This window comes from Giraffa tippelskirchi, chromosome 6 (genome assembly GCF_054371585.1).
Source record: "Giraffa tippelskirchi isolate mGirTip1 chromosome 6, T2T-mGirTip1v1.2.pri, whole genome shotgun sequence".
Lineage (NCBI taxonomy): Eukaryota > Metazoa > Chordata > Mammalia > Artiodactyla > Giraffidae > Giraffa > Giraffa tippelskirchi.
The window spans coordinates 92,265,826-92,286,670 of NC_137280.1; the positions used below are offsets into that span (position 1 = coordinate 92,265,826).

A 20,845-nucleotide genomic window follows, 5' to 3' on the forward strand; every position below is an offset into this window, starting at 1 on the left:
ACTGTGTGGATGCTAAGTCCCTTCAGATTCTTTGAGGCCCCATGGGCTGTAGCCCACCTCTGTCCATGGAATTCTCCAGGCAAGAATACTGAAGTGGGTTGCCACTCCCTTCTACAGGGGATCTTCCCAACCCAGGGATGGAACCCGGGTCTCCTGTAATGTGGGAGGATTCTTTACTGTCTGAGCCACCAAGGAAGCCCAGGGAAAGGGAGGTTGTGAGCTAAATCTTTGCGACCCCATGGACTGCCTGCCAGGCTCTTCTGTCCATGGAATTCTCTAGGGCAAGAATACTGGAGTGGGTTGCTATGTCCTTCTCCAACTGGTTTTCCCAATCCAGGTTTCGAACCCAGGTCTCCTGCATTACAGGCAGATTCTTTACCGTGTGAGCCACCAGGGAAGCCCAATCCTGATCCGCTACCACAGGAAATCAGCAGGTGGGGGTTCTATGCACCTGTGGATGACTAGAGGGAGAGGAGCATTGTGATACCACAAAAGTGGTATGAGGGTTTTCCTGGTGGCTCAGTGAAGAATCCACCTGCCAATACAGGAGACACAAGTTGGATCCCTGATCCGGAAAGATCCCACATGCCACGGAGCAACTAAGCCTGTGTGCCACAAAACTATTGAGCCTTGCTCTAGAGCCTAGGAGCTGCAATTACTGAGCCCATGTGCTGCAACTACCGAAGCCCTCATGCCCTAGAGCCCATGCTCTGAAACAAGAGAAGCCACCGCAATGAGAAGCCAGCACATTGCAACTCGAGAGTAGCCTCTGCTTGAAGCAACTAGAGAAAAGCCCGTGCAGCATCGAAGAACCAGCACAGCCAACAATAAATAAGTAAACATTAAAAAAGTGATATGATGATCTGACTGAGTTTAGAAGAATTATCAGAATGTTGAAAAGAACTTTTTTTTTTTTAAAGAACATTTTAAATTCCTGTATATGTTTAATTTTTAAATTTGTAACAGTGGCTAAGGATTTCAGAAGCATTTGCTTGGTGGAGGCATTTAAGATGAAAGAATCAAAATATACTACTTTGTAAAAATGTTATCTACAATATTTAAGAGATTTCAATTCACTACATTTCTGAATGGACTCAAAGATGCACTCACTGACCTCTTTGAAAATGATAGTCCGCTTTGACAGGTGTACAAGTAACAGGGTAGCTATCCTTGGAACCAAACACTTAAGGGAAACTCTTGTTCCTAAAGGTATGATTTAAATTGTATGTTTACAAAGTGACCACAAAGATGGGTTTTTCTAGGCATAAAAGCTTCCCCAAATCAAACACTGTTATGAGTTTGATTTGAGGAACCCAAAAGCCAGTGTGGCTGGAGCAGATGGAGCAAGGGGAAAAGTGGGAGGAAACGAAGATGGGGTGTGGTGGGGTTTGGGGGCTGCAGGGAAGAGATTCCCCCAGTGAGGTGGGCGCCAAGGAGAATTCAGAGCAGAGGTGAAACTAATCTAATAGGTTTTGCGTAACTTCCACCAGCTGCTGGGCTGCGAGACATAGCTACTTGGTGGGTATGGCAGGTGGGAAAAAACCAGATCGTGGTGGTTTCCCCCAAAGCCATTTAAAAAAAGCCTGAAGTCTTGACCTCGGAAGCTCGCGTGATTCCCCGCAGCCTGCAGAACGCCGGGCGCCTTTCTCAGACTTTTGACCTGGACACTACTGCTCCCGCGTGGCCACATCCTGAACTGCAGCAACGTCCTGCAGACCGCGTTCTCTATTGGGTGCGCAAAGGGCCCCCTTGTGCGAGGCGCGGAGGGGGTCTTGCGATGCAGCCAGTCAAGGTCTGCCCCCGAGTAACTCCCCAGGGAGGGATGAGTGAGCTACGCGGGGATTTAGATGTTTGCAGGACAGTCTGATGAGCAGCTGGCTTCTCAGAAAATTGCAAATGGGAGAGATTCTCGGAGGACCTGTCTTTGGGCAGTGTCTGTTGTTGTTGAGTTGCTCAGTCGTGGCTGACTCTTTGCGACCCCATGGACTGTAGCCCACCAGGTTTCCCTGTCCTTCACCATCTCCCAGAGTTTGCTCAAACTCATTTCCATTGAGTCAGTGATGTCATCCAACCATCTCATCCTCTGCTGTCCCCTTCTCCTCCTGCCTTCAATCTTACCCAACATCAGGGTCTTTTCCAGTGAGTCAGTTCTTCCAATTAGGTGGCCCAAAGCATTGAAGCTTCAGCTTCAGTCCTTCCAATGAATATTCGGGGTTGATTTCCTTTAGGATTGACTGGTTTGATCTCCTTGCAGTCCTTGGGACATTCAAGAGTCCTCCAGCACTACAGTTCGAAGGCATCAGTTCTTCGGTACTCAGCCTTCTTTATGGTCCAGCTCTTACATCCATACATGGCTACTGGAAAAAACCATAGCTTTAACTATATGACCTGTCCCAGCCTTCAATTCCTAGTCATCCACCCAGGTCTGCTAAGATTCTCTGGTTTGCCCCTACTTTCTAGTGCTCTGTAGAGCAAGCCCAAGTCCTTCAGTCTGGTGCTTGAAGCCATGGAAAACCCAGTTCTGAGTGCCCCACCATATCATTAGCATGAACAGTTCACAAGTAGAGACCTCCCTGGTGGTCCAGTCATTAAGAATCCACCTGCCATGCAGAGGTCATGGGTTTGACCCCTGGTCTGGGAAGATCCCGCATGCTGTGGAGCATCTAAGCCTGCACTCCACTCCTGAGCCCACCCTCTAGAGTACACAAACCTCAACTACTGAGTCTGCCTGCCTGGAGCCTGTGTTCCGCAACAAACTGCAACTAGAGAGTAGCCCCTGCTCACATCGCAACTAAAGAAAGCCTGGGCACAGCATTGAAGACCCAGTGCACTAAACAAACAAACAAAAACTATCACACTCAAAAAATGTAGGAGGAAATATTTTTTTAGTTTATTTTTTTATTGAAGGAAAATTGCTTTACAGAATTTTGTTGCTTTCTGTCAAACCTCAACATGAATCAGCCATAGGTATACATATATCTCCTCCTTTTTGAAACTCCCTCCCATCTCCCTCCCCATCCCACCCCTCTAGGTCGATACAGAGCCCCTGAGCCATACAGCAAATTCCCGTTGGCTGTCTATTTTACATATGGTAATATGTTTCCATGTTACTCTTTCCATACATCGCATCCTCTCCTCCCCTCTCCCCATGTCCATAAGTCCATTGTCTATGTCTGTTTCTCCATTGCCTCCCTGTAAATAAATTCTTCAGTACCATTTTTCTAGATTCCGTATATGTGCGTTAGAATAGGATATTTATCTTTCTCTTTCTGACTCACTTCACTCTGTATAATAGATTCTAGGTTCATCTACTCATCAGAACTGACTCAAATGTGTTCCTTCTTATGGCTGAGTAATATTCCATTGTGTACATGTACCACAACTTTTTCCATTCATCTGTCGATGAACATCTAGGTTGCTTCCATGTTCTAGCTATTGTAAATAGTGCTGCAATGAACAGTGGAATACACATGTCTTTTTCAGTTTTGGTTTCCTCAGGGTATATGCCTAGGAGTGGGATTGCTGGGTCATGTGGTGGTTTTATTCCTAATTTTTTAAGAAATCTCCATACCATCTTCCATAGGGGCTGCATCAGTTTACATTCCCACCAACAGTGCAAGAGCGTTCCCTTTTCTCCACACCCTCTCCAGCATTTATTGTTTGTAGACTTTTTGATGATGGCCATTCTGACCAGTGTGAGGTGACATCTCATGGTGATTTTGATTTGCATTTCTCTAACAATGAACAACGTTGAGCATCTTTTAATGTGTTTGTTAGCCATCTGTATGTCTTCTTTGGAGAAATGTCTCTTTAGGTCTTTTTCCCACTCTTGGATTGGGTTGTTTGTTTTCTGGCATTCAGTTGTAGGAGCTGCTTGTATATTTTGGAAATTAATCCTTTGTCAGTTGTTTCATTTGCTATAATTTTCTCCCATTCTGAGGATTGTCTTTTCACCTTGCTTATAGTTTCCTTTGCTGTGCAAAAGCTTTTAAGCTTAATCAGGTCCCACCTGTTTACTTTTGTTTCTATTTCCATTAGTCCGGGAGGTGGGTCATATAGGATCTTGCTTTGATTTATATCATCGAGTGTTCTGCTTATGTTTTCTTCTAAGAGTTTTGTAGTTTCTGGTCTTACATTTAGGTCTTTAATCCATTTTGAGTTTATCTTTGTGTATGGTGTTAGGAAGTATTCTAATTTCATTCTTTTACATGTAGCTGTCCAGTTTTCCCAGCACCATTTATTGAAGATGTTGTCTTTGCCTCATTGTATATTCTTGCCTCCTTTGTCAAAAATAAGGTACCCATAGGTGCATGGGTTTGTTTCTGGGCTTTCTATCTTGTTCCATTGGTCTATATTTCTGTTTTTGTGCCAGTACCATATTGTCTTGATGACTGTTGCTTTGTAGAATAACCTGAAGTCAGGAAGGTTAATTCTTTCAGCTCCATTCTATTTCTCAGGACTGTTTTGGCTATTCGGGGTCTTTTGTGTTTCCATATGAATTGTGAAATTTTTTGTTCTAGTTCTGTGAAAAATGTCATTGGTAATTGATAGGGATTGCGTTGAATCTGTAGATTGTGTTTGGTAGTATAGTCATTTTCACAATATTAATTCTTCCTACCTAGGAACATGGAATATCTCTCCATCTGTTTATGTCATCTTTGATTTCCTTCATTACTGTCTTATAATTTTCTGTGTACAGTTCTTTCATCTCCTTAGGCAAGTTTATTCCTAGATATTTAATTCTTTTTGTTGTAGTGGTGAATGGGATTGATTCCTTAATTTCTCTTTCTGATTTTTCATTGTTAGTATATAGAAATGCAAGTGATTTCTGTGTATTGATTTTGTATCCTGCAACTTTGCTAAATTCACTGATTAGCTCTAGTAATTTTCTATACTATCTTTAGGGTTTTCTATGTACAGTATCATGTCATCTGCAAACTGAGAGCTTTACTTCTTCTTTTCTGATCTGGATTCCTTTTATTTCTTTTTCTTCTCTGATTGTGGTAGCTAGGACTCCCAGAACTATGCTGAATAATAGTGGTAAAAGTGGACACCCTTGTCTTGTTTCTGATCTTAGGGGGAATGCTTTCAGTTTTTCATATTGAGAATAATGTTTGCTGTAGGCTTATCATATATGGCCTTTACTATGTTGAGGTAGGTTCCTTCTGTGCCTATTTTTGAAGAGTTTTAATCATAAATGGGTACTAAATTTTGTCAAAGGCTTTTCCTGCATCTATTGAGATTATCATATGGTTTTTATCTTTCAATTTGTTAATATAGTATATCACATTGATTCATTTGTGTATATTGAAGAATCCTTGTGTCCCTGGCATAAATCCAACTTGATCATGGTATATGAGATTTTTGATGTGTTGCTGAATTCTGTTTGCTAAAATTTTGTTGAGGATTTTTGCATCTACATTCATCAGTGATATTGGCCTGCAGTTTTCTTTTTTTGTGTTGTCTTTGTCTGGTTTTGGTATCAGGGTGATGGTGGCCTCATAGAATGAGTTTGAAGTGTTCCTTCCTCTGCAATTTTTTGAAAGAGTTTTAGAAGGATAGGCATTAGATCTTCTCTAAATGTTTGATAGAATTTTCCTGTGAAGCCATTTGGTCCTGGGTTTTTGTTTTTTGTGAGATTTTTGATCACAGCTTCAATTTCAGTGCTTGTAATTGAGTCAAATGTGGATATGTTGTTACATCATAAGTCCCACTAATTCACAACTTAGTATCATATACAATACATAGTGAAGTTTTTCAAGTTTTTCATGTGTTCACAGCACATTAGCAAAGTTACTAGGAAAATCGGACTACCATGACCCAAGGTGTTACAGAGCATACAAAATTCTGACCAGAGAGCCAAGATAAAGAAGTGGTTTGCTTTGGGAAACAATTCTACCCAAAAACAAAAGGGGGAGAGAAGAAATTTAAAGTGTTCAATGAGACTTTCCTGGCAGTCCAGTGGCTAAGACTCCATGCTCCAAATGCAGGGGGCATGAGTTTGATCCTTGGTCAGGGAACTAAGATCCTTCATGCTGCGTGTCACAGCCAAAAAAAAAAAAAAAAAATTTAAGACATTAAATGCACTATTGACTCAAAGCTGCCATTTAATATGCTTTGTATCATAGGATATAAAAGCTAACCCATCTACGGAACATTAAGATGACACCAAACACAATCAAAACTTCCCACATTCAACATACTAGTATTTTCTGGTTGTACCAAAAGAAAAAAAAAAAAAAACCCAACCAACCAGGAAATAATTTCAACTCTTAAGTAAAAAGTATTTATAGCAGCAACATGGATGGACCTAGAGATTGTCAAACTGAGTAATGTCAGACAAAGAAAGACAAATATCATGTGACATCACTTATTTGTGGAATCTTAAAAAAATGGCACAAATAAACTTACAAAACAGAAATAGAGTCACAGATGTAGAAAACAACCTTATGCTTACAGGGTGGGGGGAGGGAGGGATAAACTGGGGTTGACAAAGACACGTACTATTTATCAAATAGAAAATAAAGACCTATTGTATAGCACAGTATACAGTATAGCACAGGGAACTCCACTCAATACTCTGGTTTAGGAAAATACTCTAAAAAAAGAGAGTGGATATATATATATACCTAATTCACTTTGCTGTGCACCTGAAACTAACACAACAGTGTAAATCAACTATGCTCAAATTAAAAAAAAGCATTTGCACCTTAAAAATGGATGAAGTAGGATTTCTATCTTCTTAAAAATACTACTAGAGCTACTAAAAACCTTTGTATTTACAAAATAATTGATAAAAATATCCCTTTGTATCGTGCAAGAAGGTAGACAGGAACCACTGATAGGCTCGAGAGGGTGATACTAATAACACGTAACTTCTTTCTTTCCTGCTCTGTCAGAGGCTGGGCTCTCCTTATTTTCAGGCTCTCCATTTGATGCAGGTAAATCTTTAGTCTTTGGGTGGCCATTTCCACCTGTTTTCCCTTTGCTCCCTTTTCCCCTTTTGTTCGCACTTTTCTGTCCCCTTATTTGTTACCTTCTGTGGCTTTGTTTCCACTTTGGCAGGAGTAGGTTTAGTTGACATCCTCCCAGGTCTCCTCTTGGGCTCCTCCTTCCCCATCCCCGATGAGGAGCTGACCTTCCTCTGGGGCACCCTGGCAGCAGGGTGGGCACATGCTGCGAGTGGGGAGAGGACTCGAAGCTGGTCTGCTTGGCCATGGCTGCTCCTTCCCCTACTGGAGAAGTTGGGACTCCTCATGGGCCCTTTTCTTGTTTTTTGGTTTTATTCTCTTTCCTTTTTGCTCTTCTGATTGAGTGACTTTTACTACCCTTGTCACCCAGATCACCAGTCTGTTTTCTTGCCTTCTCTGACCTCCTGCTGGTTTCCACTACAGTATTTTTGGTTTTAGTAAATGAATTCAAAAGCTTTAAACCTTTCTTTTTTATAGTTTCTAGCCCTTTGCTGAAGGAGGCTTGCAACTCGCCTAGGCTTTTGGTGATTCTCTCATCGAATTCATCCAGTTTTCTACTGAGTCTGATGAACATCTTTACAAGTGTTACTCTGAATTCTTTATCTCATAAGTTTCTTATCTCCTCTTCGTTTAGTTGTTTCTCTGAGAGATCCTCGTGTTTGAAAGATATTCTTTGAAAGATTCTGTAGTTCCTTCATTTTGCCTAACTCTGTTTCTGAGTATATCAGTTATGTCGCCCAGCCTTGAAAGAGTGGCCTTATGTAGGAGGTGTCCTATAGGATCCAGTGGTGCCATCTTCCCTGGTCCACAAAGCCAGGTGCCCCGGGGGCACCCCCTGCATGTGCCCTCCTGTGATGGGTGGACAGCAGTTGTTGCAGGCATGCTGGTGGGTGAGGCTTGTCCCCAGGCAGACCTGTCTGTGACTGTTGCAGATGGCCTTAGTAGGTCGAGCTGGTCCCTGGTCCAAATGTCTACAGGCCTTGGCTGAACTGCTTCTGAGGAGGGGGTGCTGGTGCATGGGCCTGGCCTCTTGAGTTCTTAGGAGAAAGCAGGGGCAGGGCAGGTGGTGTTAGTTAGGCTGATGGAGACTGATAGAAATGGTGCTCACCAGCACCAGGCCAGCTACGTGGAAAGAAAGTAAAAAACAAATGACGTCTGCCAGCACTTCTGTCCCTAAAGTTCCACTGGACCCCTGCCCCTCTGGTGCACACCCTGAAAGTAGCCGATGACTCTCCTTTTTGTATGGCCCAGGTGCTTTTCAAGCTGCTGCCTTTGTGATGGACTTTGGAGTGAGTGAGTTTCTGCATGAGTCCTTTAAGAGTGGAGTCTCTTCCCTTTCCTACAGCTCCTGGGCTCCCCCAGATGTGAGCCCTGCTGGTTTTCAAAGTCAGCTGTTATGGGCGCTCAACTTCCCAGTGCAGGCTCCCCAGGCTGGGGAGCCTGATATGGGACCTGGACCCCTGCTCATCAGGGGGTACCTCTGTGGTTGTGATATCTCTCCTGTATGAGGGTTGCCTCACAGGAGTGTGGGGGCAGTTGGTTCTCACTAGACCAGGACTCTGCACCGCCTACCTTTCTCAATGTGGCCTTTTCCTTATACCCTTAGGTGTAGAAGATCTGTCGTGCTAGTCTTCAGGTCAGTTCTCAGAGGTGGCGGTTCTATATGTGATTGTAGTTTTGGTGTGTCCCTGGGAGGAGGTGAGCACAGGATCTGCCTATTCCAGCAACTTGATCTGAAATTTGTGCAAGGCGCTATGCTAAGCACTTGGCTGAACCTAAGTTCAACCTAAACAAGGGCTAGAAGGTGACTCTGGATCTGGCTCTGCTGCCCCTTGAGCAGTCACTTGCCCCATCACTTAGTTTCAGCGTCTTTACTCCGTTAGAACCTCTCTTTTAAATGTCAAACCCAGAAAAGCCAGATAAAGAGTGATCCTATCACCTTTCAATCAGAAGGAAATATTTATGACCTTGGATTTGGCAAAGTATTCCTAGATATGACACCAAAAGCAAATAGAGCAAAAAGAAAAGATATTTTGGATTTCACCAAATTAATAAGTTTTGTGCACCAAAGGGCACCATCAAGAAAGGGAACACATCATTAGAATCCTTGTGCACTATTGGTGGGAATATAAAATTATTCTTCTGGTATGGAAAACAATATGATGGTTCCTCAGAAGTTACAGAGGTGATATGTGATTCAGCGATTCCTCTACTGCGTGTACGCTCAAAAGAATCTAAAATATGGACAGATACTTGTACACTTGTTCATAGGGCCATTATGCACAATAACAAAAATGTGGAAGCAACTCAAGAGTCCATCGAGGACAACTGGATCAATAAGATGGAGCATAATAGAATATTATTCAGAATGTAATAGAATATTATTATGTAAAAGATTATTATTTAGATTTAATGAGAAAGGGGGCTTCCCCAGTAGCTCAGTGGTAAAGAATCTGCCTGCAATGCAGGAGACGCAGGAGATGCAGCTTCAATTCCTGAATTGGGAAGATCCCCTGGAGGAGGAAATGGCAACCCACTCCAATATTCTTGCCTGGGAAATCCTATGGACAGAGGAGCCCGGCGGGCCACAGTCCATGCGGTGGCAAAGAGTCCCACACAACTGAGCAAGTGAGTACACACTCAATGAGAAAGGAAGTTCTGACACATGTTAAAACATAGATAAACCGTGGGGACAGCATGTGAAGTAAAATAAGCCTATTCAAGTAGAACAACTACTGCATGATCCCACTTATGTGAGGTTCCCATAGCAGTGGAATTCATAAGACAGAAAATAGAACAGTGGTTTCAGGGGCTGGAGGAAGGTATGAATGGGGAGTTGTTTAGTGAGTAGACTTTTAGTTTCACATGATGAAAACAGCTCTGGAGATTGGTTTTCCATAGTCAGTGTACTTCACACTGCTGATCTGTACACTTAAAATAGTTAAGATACAAATTTTTATAGTATGTGTATGTGATCACAATCAAAAGTAAAAACTCTTAAAGTGAGAGAGTGAAAACAGCCCACAAAAAGCAAAAAAATTGAAAATTATATACCTGGTCAGAGACTTGGATAAAATATAAAGAACTCCTACAAATCAATAATAAAAAGCCAAATAATCCAATTTAAAGGTGGCAAAACACTGGATAGAAATTTTTCCAAGGAAGATATGCTAGGATTTCTGGACATGATTACACATCAAGGAAATGCAAGTCAAAACTACAGTGAGGGTGGGGGTGGTGGGCAAAATTGGTGAAGGAGGTCAAAAAGTACAAATTCCCATTTATAAAATAAGTCACAGGAATGTAATGTGCAGTATAGCAATATAGTCAATAATACTGTATTGCATATTTGAAAGTGGACCGAGGAGCCTGGCAGGCTGTAGTCCATGGGGTTGCAAAAGAATTAGACATGACTTAGTGACTAAACAACATTTACTGGCTTCCCTTGGTGGCTCAGTGGTAAAGAAGTTGCCCACCATTATGGGAGATGCAGGACATCTGGATTCAATCCCTGGTCCAGGAAGATCCCCTGGAGGAGGAGATGCAACCCACCCCAGTATTTTTGCCTGAAAAATTCCATGGACAGAGGACTCTGGCAGGTTACAGTCCAAAGGATCATGAAGAGTTGGACACAACTGAGCAAATGAGCACAAGAGAGTAGAGCTTAAAAGTGCTCATTGCAAGAAAAAAAATTTTTTTTGGTAGATATGTGTGGTGAGAGATGTTAACTAGGCTCATTGTGGTGGTCATATTGCAATACGTACAAATATAGAATTATCATGCTGTACAGTTGAAACTAATACTGGGTTGGCCAAAAAGTTTATTCAAGTTTTTCCCTAAGGTAGTACTAGCCAACTCAATATAATGTGATATGCTAATTATAACTCAATTAAAAAACCACAGTGAGAAACAACTACATATCCATTAGAATGGCTAGAATCAAAAGTGAGAGAATAACAAGTATACACGAGGATATGGTGAGACTGAAACCTTCATACACTGCTGGTGGAAAATAGAAAATGATGCAGTCACTTTGGAAAACAGTCTGGCAGTTCCTCAAAGATTAAACGTAGAATTACCACATGACCCATTGATTCCACTCCCAGGCATGTATCAAAGTGAAATAAAAACACACGTCCACACAAAAACTTGTACATGAATACATTGATTTGAAATGAACTGTCAGATATTTCTCCAGCAAACATGGGCTTACTTGGGATTGGCAGAGAATTACACTTTAGGACCTGAAACCATGGTGACTTGTGAGCCAGTCACCCCAGAGCAAGGGAAGGAGGATGTGTTTACAGAGGGAAAAGGACGTTATGAGGGTGATAGCAAAAAAAGTCTATGGTTTTTCATTGGCTGAGTGCTTGCAGGGAAAGAAACTTCCTTCTTTCTCTTTGGCTCTGCTACCATTGCAGGATATGAGAGCTCCCCCTTGTGGTCTCCTAACTCTAATTGAGGTTTCTGTTTATTTTTTTACAAATGCAACAGTTGTCATAATAGTCAGAAGTAGTAATAGTCCAATGTCCTTTAACAGATGGATACAGAAATGTGCTATAGACACACAATAGAATATTTTATTGTTGTTGTTCAGTCGCTAAGTTGTGTTCAACTCTTTGCAACCCCATGGACTGCAGCACACTAGGCTTTCCTGCCCTTCACTATCTCCCTGAGTTTGCTCAAATTCATGTTCATCGAGTTGGTGATGCCATCCAACCGTCTCATTCTCTGTCATCCCCTTCTCCTCCTGCCTTCAATCTTTCTCAGCAGCAGGGTCTCTTCTAATGAGTCAGTTCTTCACATCAGGAGACCAAAGTATTGGAGCTTCAGGTTCAGCATTAGTCCTTTCAATGAATATTCAGGTATTAGTATTGAATGGTTTGATCTCCTTGCCGTCCATGGAACTCTCAAGAGTCCTCTAGTACCACAGTGCGAAGGCATCAATTCTTTGGTGCTCAGCTTTCTTTATGGCCCAACTCTCACATCTGTACATGGCTACTGGGAAAACCATAGCTTTGACTATATCTACCTTTGTCAGCAAAGTGATGTCTCTGCTTTTTAATATGCTGTCTAGATTTATCATAGCTTTCCTTCCAAGGAGAAAGCATCTTTTAATTTCATGGCATATTACTCTGCCATAAAAAGAAATGAAGTATCAATACCTGGATATCCCTTGAAAAATTATGCTAAGTAAATGAAATTAACCACAAAGTCCACATATTATAGAATTCCACTCATATGAAGTCAGTGAATATAGAAACCTAGAGAGACAGAAAGCAGATTAGTGATTGCCTAGGGCCTGGAGGAGGAAGATGGGAAGACACTGATGGCTAGAGGGTACAGGGGTTTCTTTTTGAGATGATATAAATGTTCTAAGATGGACCACAGTGATGACTGCGTGTATCTGTGAATATACTGAAAACCACTGCATTGTCCATTTAAAAGTGGCCCATTGTATGTAGTATGTGTATTGCATCTCAACAAAGCCCTTCAAATAAATGGATAAATGCATTAAGAGTTTTGTACCATAAGGAAGGCTGAGCGCCTGAAAATTGATGCTTTCAAATTGTGGCACTGGAGAAAACTCTTTGAGTCCCTCAGACTGCAAGGAGATCAAGCCAGTCAATCATGAATATTCATTGGAAGGACTGTTGCTGAAGTTGAAGCTCCAATACTTTGGTCACCTGATGTGAAGAACTGATTCATTGGAAAAGACTCTGATGCTGGGGAAGATTGAAGGCAGGAGGAAAAGGGGACGACAGAAGATGAGATGGTAGGATGGCATCACCGACTCAATGGACTTGAGTTTGAGCAAACTCCGGGAGATAGTGGAGGACAGAGGAGCCTGGTGTGCTGCAGTCCACAGGGTCCTGAAGAGTGGAACAAGACTTAGTGACTGAACAATAGCAACATCAATCAACTCTCTTAAGTATATTAGTCGTTTCTGGGTACATCCCACATTTACATAACCCTTTATTGTTTTTCTTATATCAGAGAAAATAGGAAATTTGCTGTGGGAATATTATAGCTGTTCACATCTCAAAGCGCTTTAAGAACACACTCAGAAACTAATATGAAGTCAGTCTCCTGCCAGAGTAAAGTGTATACCTAAGAATTTAAGGAAGACATCTCATCACTTGTGATTGGTGGGAGGAGATCTTCCTGTTCCAGGCTGTCCTGACCCAGGCAACCCATGTGCTCTGGGCTTGCTCCTGAAGGGGTCCATTCCACTAAAAACAGCCTTGAGTTCTCTGCTTACACATCTGTGTCCCATTCAGGTCTGGAGCTGGCTCCGCTTAAACGCAAGGATCCTTGGAGGGTCAGGGCAGAAGCCAGGTCTGTTTGGCCACGTGACCTCCACCTGATGTTACCCATGGGGGCAGGGTGATGGTGGTGGGGAGGGAGCGTCCTTTCGAAGGGTCCTCTAGGGAGCGCATCAAGGGCAGGTGCGTGGGGCCACTCTCTGCCTGGAGTGGATGTTGTTCTTCCTCGTGGATGCGCTGGGGATTGCGTCTCACTTGCGCTTTCCCGCCGCAGGTGGAGCTTTTGTTACGCCTAGACCTGCACCGGATTCGGGAGTGGAATTGGGGAGGCTGGGAGGACCCCAGAAGTCGGGAAACAGGAAGTGTGTGGGGAGGGGAGATTGAGTGGGTCCCGGCCGTGGTGGGACACGGGCCCCTCTGCAGTCAGCTCTGGAGTCTCTGGACCTAGGTGGGCTGAGGGCACCTCTGGGACCTCAGTCCACTCAGGCTTGCTAGTGGGGGCGGGGCTGAAAGCCGGGACCCTGGGGGTCCTGTCCCTTCACTGTGCCCCGCGACTTTGGCTCCGGATCCTCTCTGAGCAGCCCTGACCCCGCAGTCCCTTGTCTCCTCCAGATTATACGGTGACCACAGGAAGGATCAGCCGGGGACAGTTGTGACTCGGTTTCAGGGGTTGGTGCATGGGAGCAGCTGTGGTCTGTGGGGTCCCCAGTCCCCTTTCCCTTCCCAAGCGGCATTCATTGTCTTTTGAATTATTCAAAAATTTAGGAGTAGGACCTCAAGTCCATCACCTGTCCCTCTTGCCTAACGCTTCCTAGGGCTGGCAATAAATCCCTAAACTTTCAGATCCCTCCCGCCTTCTCATAGCCAACTTGTCCGCTCTAAATCACAGCATCATCAGCTATTCGTTCTCCGTGATCATTTCAAACAGACCCAATATTTTAATTGTCATTTCCCCACAGTCAATGTTTGGCTCACTTTAAAAAGATTTATTTTTTTGTTTGGCTATTTTACATGAGAGCTAAGCAGAGAATAACCACCTGGAACTGTGTTGTATAAACCCTCTGAGATCTTTCCTGGTCACAGACATCCTTGGGAAAGGCATTTGGGTTGAGGTTCTTCTTCGGAAACTCACCTGTCAGTACCTGCCCCTTGCTGTTTGTCACCTTGAAAAATTTATTCACTTGAGTCTCATTTTTCTATTTATAAAATGCCATTAATAAAAATAAAATATTTAAAATGAGCAAGAAAGGAGTGTTTCAGAAAAGTGAAATAATGATTTTAGTGTTATTACATTCCATTTGCTAAGAATTCTTCCTTTTTTTTTATTTCTGTGGGAGTGTGCATAACTATTCTGAGGTCTTGGTAGGAACCAAACTTGGGTTCACTCACCCCAGCAGAGAAAAGTGAATCTACTGACACTCGGATATGTTGAAGAAAGTATGGCATTTATAGCAGGGCATCAAGCAAGGAGTCCAGACAGCTAGTGCTTAAAAGTCCTGAACTCCTGGAAGGCTTTCAGGGAAAGATTTTTAAAGATAGGATGAGGGAGAGGGGTTTGTGGGGTGCATGATCAGCTGGCAGACATTCTTCTGATGTTTTTGGAAGTCAACATCATCAACTTTCTGGTTCCAACCAATCTGAGGTCTATTTGCTTGTGAGCTGCATACGGTTAACTTCTTCCACTTGGTGGGGGCTTCAGTATTTGCAAAACAGCTTAGAGGATATGGCTCAGAATATTACCTATAGTCCTTGAGGAGCAGGGCTTCCCAGATGGTGCTAGTGGTAAAGAACCTGCCTAGCAATACAGGAGATGCCTGAGACAAGGTTTCACTCCCTGGGTTGGGAAGATCCCCTGGAAGATCTGGCCATCCACTCCAGTATCCTTGCCTGGAGAATCCCATGGACAGAGGAGCCTGGCAGACTGCAGTCCATGAAGTTGCAAAGAGTCAGACATGATTGAAGCAACTTAGCATGCACTTGAGGAGGAATGAAAGTCCTTGACTTTATTGGCTGAAGTATTATTATTTTGTCTTGCTCAACTGTTAACCTTTCTTTCTGCGTTTTCTCACTCCTCTGATTAAATTTGCTCTTTAGAACTTGGGGAAGGCCTAGGAGGCTAAGGTTTTTCTACAGACAAGAGGCAAGTGAAGGACATGGCTAGGAGTGGCAGCAGGGGTGGGGGGGGTTGGGTGGGGTGCTTTCTGTTCTGGGATGGCCCCTGCTACAGTCTGTCCTTTTCTTGTGGGTTGTTTCAAATGGACTATCAGGGCTTAGACTTGCCACACTTAGATGGGTTCTAATGTGATAGTTTTCCAAGTGATTTCTTTCTGTGGAAATAACAACTGCCATATTCATTTTATGAAAGGAATAGACATTATATAGTTGTGAGTTTTCTAGATGAACTAAAAAAAGTGCCTTACAATTTTCTTCCCTTTTTTACATATTAACACTGGGTTTGAGTGATTTTACTCAGGCTTCCCTGGTGGCACTAGTGATAAAGAAACTGCCTGCTAATGCAGGAGACATAAAAGACATGGGTTCGATTCCTGGGTCAGGAAGATCCCCCTAGTGGAGGGCACCACAGCCCACTCCAGTATTCCTGCCTGGAAAAACCCCATGGACAGAGGAGTCTGGTGGGCTACAGTCTCTAGGGTTGAAAAGAGCTGGACATGACTGAAGTGACTTAGCATGCATGCACTGGATTCTTCAAACAATGGGTTTGTCACTTTTAAAATCTCAATGCTGGTCCAGAGCAACCTGAATGGGAGCAGAGCCTGAGGTCAGTGTCTTCAAGCTAAGTCCCTGCCTTGAGGCTGCAAAGGGGAGAACTTACAGGCCAAATGATTCTTCCTGAAAACCTCCCTTGTAGGTGTGTTCCTGCTCACACCCACCTGAGAAAGAGCTCTTGCTACTGAGAGAAGCATAACCTTGGAAAGCTGGGGATGCACCAGTGTTGGGGTGGCCTGGTGAGGCCCTTCTCAAAGTTTAACTATGGTTCCTTTGTGCCTGTTTCTAGATGTGGGTTGGAGGAATTTCCCTGGTGGTCCAGTGGTTAAAACTCCATACTCTCAATGCAGAGAGCCCAGGTTCAATCCCTGGTTAGGGAACTAGATTCTGCATGCCACAGCTGAAGATCCCACACACAAGAACTAAGACCTGGTACAGCCAATAAAAAAGAAAAGATGTGGTTTACAATTTTACATTCACAATGTAGGTGCACTCTGAGTAATTTATGCCCATTGGAAAAAAAATCTGTGAAGGTCACGTGTTCTGTCTTCTGGCAGAAGGTATTGAATTTGAGAGTCCTTTGGGTCAGAACTTTTAGGTGAATCTGGGTGAGGGTTTCCTCATTGTGAGAATGGAAGCCCCAGAGAGTGAGCTTTCCCCCATTATTTCCCAGGGAAAGGAGGGTGGGCAGAGCTCCCAGAGTTGTTTACTCCTGTGGCTGCTCTGGTGGCCCCATCCTGCTTCTCTAGGGACTGACCTGGGCCAGTAGTTCAATTTCAACAAGGAGTCTGGAGACCAAAGCTTGATAGTGTTTCACCTTTGTGCACGCTTAGTTGCTCAATCATGTCTGACTCTTTGCAGCCCCATGGACTGTATTTTGCCAGGCTCCTCTGTACATGGGACTTTGCAGGCAAGAAAACTGAACTGGGTTGTCATTTTCTCTTCCAGGCAATCTTCCTAACTCAGTGATTGAACGCACATCTCCTGCATTGGCAGGCTGATTCTTTACCACTGAGCCACTTGGGAAGCCTTCAGAATGTAGATTTTCCTTCTGAGCTGTGGACTGCTTATCTCAGCTGATTTGAATATTTGTGATTCTGTTGATTATTAAGGCCCTGTAACTGATTTTCCTCAGCAGTTTGCAATTTTATTTCCTGTGAGAGTAAGATTTTTATTATAAAACTAGAAAAAAAATTTTTGGCTGCAGCATGTGGCATGAGGGCTCTTAGTTCCCTGACCAGGGATCAAATCTATGCCCCTTGCAGTGGAAGCTCAGAGTCTCAACCACGAAACACTAGTGTGTGCATGCCAGGTCGCTTCAGTCATGTTCAACTCTTTGTGACCCTATGGACTCTAGCCGTTTGTGACTCAATGGACATGAATTTGAGCAAATTCCGTGAGAAACCAGAGGACAGAGGAGCCTGGCATGCTGCAGTCCATAGGGTTGCAGAGTTGGACATGACTTAATGACGGAACACCACCACCAGACTCTTGGGTACCTCTGGTGCTGTAGCCCCTACCTGTACTGCAGCAAAGATCCTACCCTTGAGGTTTTAGGGGACAACACCATGGCACCCCTGTGGTCAGCAAAGGTATTATTAGTTCAAACCTGAGCTAAGCCATAAAGCAACCAGCTGTCATAGGGAGAGACCCCTAACATTAATAGCACTGATGTGAAGCTCTCTGGAGGAAAAAAATGACAAACACCAGGGTAGAGAGGACACCTCTTCCCCTGAGGTATATCCAGTGATGAAAATACGGTCAGGGAGGAAGGGAGGGAGGAAGCAAAAGAAAAAAAAACTGAAACAGTTTGACCAATTGGTGATCCAATGTATACAACTAAAAGAATTTACACAAGAAAGGTAAAAGGACACTGCTTGGCTTATGGCCTCTACAACGTATGAGATCTTTCATGCCTTTGAAAGGAATTGGGATGGCTTTCCCACATTCTCTACATTTGTATGGTTTCTCGCCAGTGTGCATTCTCATGTGCCCTCTAAAAGTAGTGCAATAAATGAAGGCTTTCCCACATTCTGTACATTCATAAGGTTTTTCTCCAGTGTGAGTTTTTTCATGTGTTTGAAAGGATGTGTAACAACTGAAGGCTCTGCCACACTGTTTACATTCATAGGGTTTCTCTCCTGTGTGACTCCTCTGATGAATTTGAAAAGAACTGGGAAAACTGAATGCTTTCCCACATTCCTTACACTTATAAGATCCATCTCCAGTGTGCGTTATTATGTGTACGAATGCTTGAAAGAGAAATGAAGGCCTTCCCACATTCTTTACATTCATAAGGTTTCTCTCCAGTGTGAATTCTTTCATGGATTTGCAGACCTAGAGAAGAACTGAAAGTTTTCTTGCATTGTTTACATTCATATTGTTTCTCTGCTGTGTGGATCCTTTCTTGTCATCGAAAGGAACTAGGACAGCTGAGGGCTTTACCACACTGCTTACATTCATAGGGTTTTTCTCCAGCGTGGTTTCTTTCATGGATTTGCAAGCCTAGAGGAGACCTGAGGGATTTACCATACTGTCTACATATGAAGGGCTTCTCTCCGGTGTGAGTTCTTTCATAGGCTCGAAATGAAGTGGGACAACTAAAGTCTTTCCCACATTCCTTACATTTATAGGGTCCTTCTCCAGCGTGAGTCATTTCATGTCTGTGAACAGATTTGTGGTAACTGAAGGTTTTCCCACATTCCTTGCATCTATACGGTTTCCCCTCGCATTCATGATACTCCTATGGTTTCTGTACGGTGTGAGATCAGATGTGCCTATTAAGAAATGAATGACGTAAGAACACTTTCCCACACACATGACATTCACATGGTTTTACTCCAGAAGGAGTTTTCTGGTTTGGATTAAGATTTAGAATCTGGCTGACAGTTTCTCTATGTTGACTACCTTCTTTGCTTTCACAGAGTTTTTCTACCACATGACTTCTGTAAAAAATGAGAAATTATTGATTTCTTTAATAATTTCACATTTATTAGTAGGGTATTAGAACTACATTTTTATATTTTATAGAAAAAGTGAACGTTTTTTGCCTTTTCTAAACTGTTTGAAAGCTCTGTAACAGGACTATTATGAAAACAGTGTTTTCATAATATAGCTATTATGAAAACAATGATATTAATATATGGAGTTTTTTAATATTGTTTCCCAAAGTGGATAAAGTTACAAACAGTGAACACTCATGTCACATTTCAATAAATACTTTCAGTGGAAAAAGAATTAAGGATAAATAAATTTGAAGCTGGGATTATTTTGTTTTATTTGCTTATTTTAAAAAGCTATGATAGGGGCTTCCCTTGTGGCTCAGGGGTAAAGAGCCCACCTGCCAATGCATGAGATATGGGTTGGATCCCTGATCTGAGAAAATGCCATACTCCACAGAGCAACTAAGCCCATGTGCCACACACAACTAATGAGCCTGCATACTGCAAGTACTGAAGCTTGAATACCCTAGAGCATGTGCTCCACAAGAGAAACCCCTGCAATGAGAAACCCATGCACTGCAAGTAGAAAGTAGCCCTTACTCTTCACAACTAGAGAAAAAGCCTGTGCAGCAACAAAGACCTAGGACAGCCAGAAATAAATATATAAACAAATAAAAATAATAAAAATAAATAAGTTTATGACATACCAGGACTCTCATGTGGGGCACTGTCTACTGTGTGTGTAACATATCTTAGTTTCCTCCCTTGGGCTTTGTACCAATCTTCAATGTTATGACTGTCCCATTTTTTCCCTAAAATGCAGACCCAGAAAAATAATGCAAATTATTATAAATTATAGAACAATATTAGATTCTAGGTCCACAATGAGCTTAGTTTATTTACCAGTGTATGGTAGTCCTCCCTTATCCACAGTTTTGCTTTCTGTGGTTTCAGTTACCTATGGTCAATTGCAGTCTGCAAATATTAAATGGAAAATCACCAAAGTAACCAATTCATAGTTTTAAACTGTGCACCTTCTGAGTAGCATGATGAAACCTTGCAACACCCCCCTCTGTCATGTCCAGGATATAAATCATCCCCTTGTCCACTGCATCCATGCTGTATATGCTACCTGCCCATTTGCCACTTAGTTGCCATCTCAGTTGTCAGATCACTGTGGTGATATCCCCATACTTGTGTTCAAGTAATCCTCATTTTTCTTTTTTTTTTTTTAACAAACTTTAGAAGACTCTAATATGATGCCTTTAAATTTTTTTTAAAAATATTTATTCATTTGGCTACACTGGGTCTTGGTTGCTTCATGTGAGATCCAGTTCTCTGAACAGAGATTGAACCTGGCCTCCCTGCAGTGGGAACGTGGAGTCTTAGCCACTGGACCATCAGGATAAGTCTCCTTATTTTTCTTAATGATGGCCCCAAAATGCAAGAATAGTGATGCAAGAATTAGGGTATGCCAAACAGAAACTGTAAAGTCCTTTTTTAATGAAAAGATGAAAATTCCAACTTAAGAAAAGCTATATACTGATGTTGCTGAGATCTATAGGAGAAATTAATCTTCTGTTATTAAATTGTGAAAGAAAAAGAAATTAATCTTATTTTGCTGTCTCATCTTGAACTGCAAAGTTACACACACTTAACACTTACATGTGTTAAGTGCATGTGTATTATACTTGTTCCATTCTTAGTTATTGTTATCAGTCTCTTGGCTATTGTTGGTTAGTTGCTAAGTCATGTCCAACTCTTTTGCGACCCTATGGAGCTTGCCAGGCTCCTCTGTCCATGGGATTTTCCAGGCAATAATATTGGAGTGGGCTGCCATTTCCTTCTCCATATCAATCTCTTACTGTGCACCAAATTCTAAATTTATCATAGGTATGTATGTACAGGATTCAGTACTATTTGTGGTTTCAGGCATCCA

The 20,845-nt window shown here is 42.6% G+C and overlaps 1 pseudogene; it reads right to left on the reverse strand.

Annotated features, from left to right (window-relative positions):
* Nucleotides 1-20,024, reverse strand: part of LOC145510855 (uncharacterized) — a 28,845-nt pseudogene extending 8,821 nt beyond the window's left edge.
* Nucleotides 20,025-20,845: the final 821 nt, after the last annotated feature.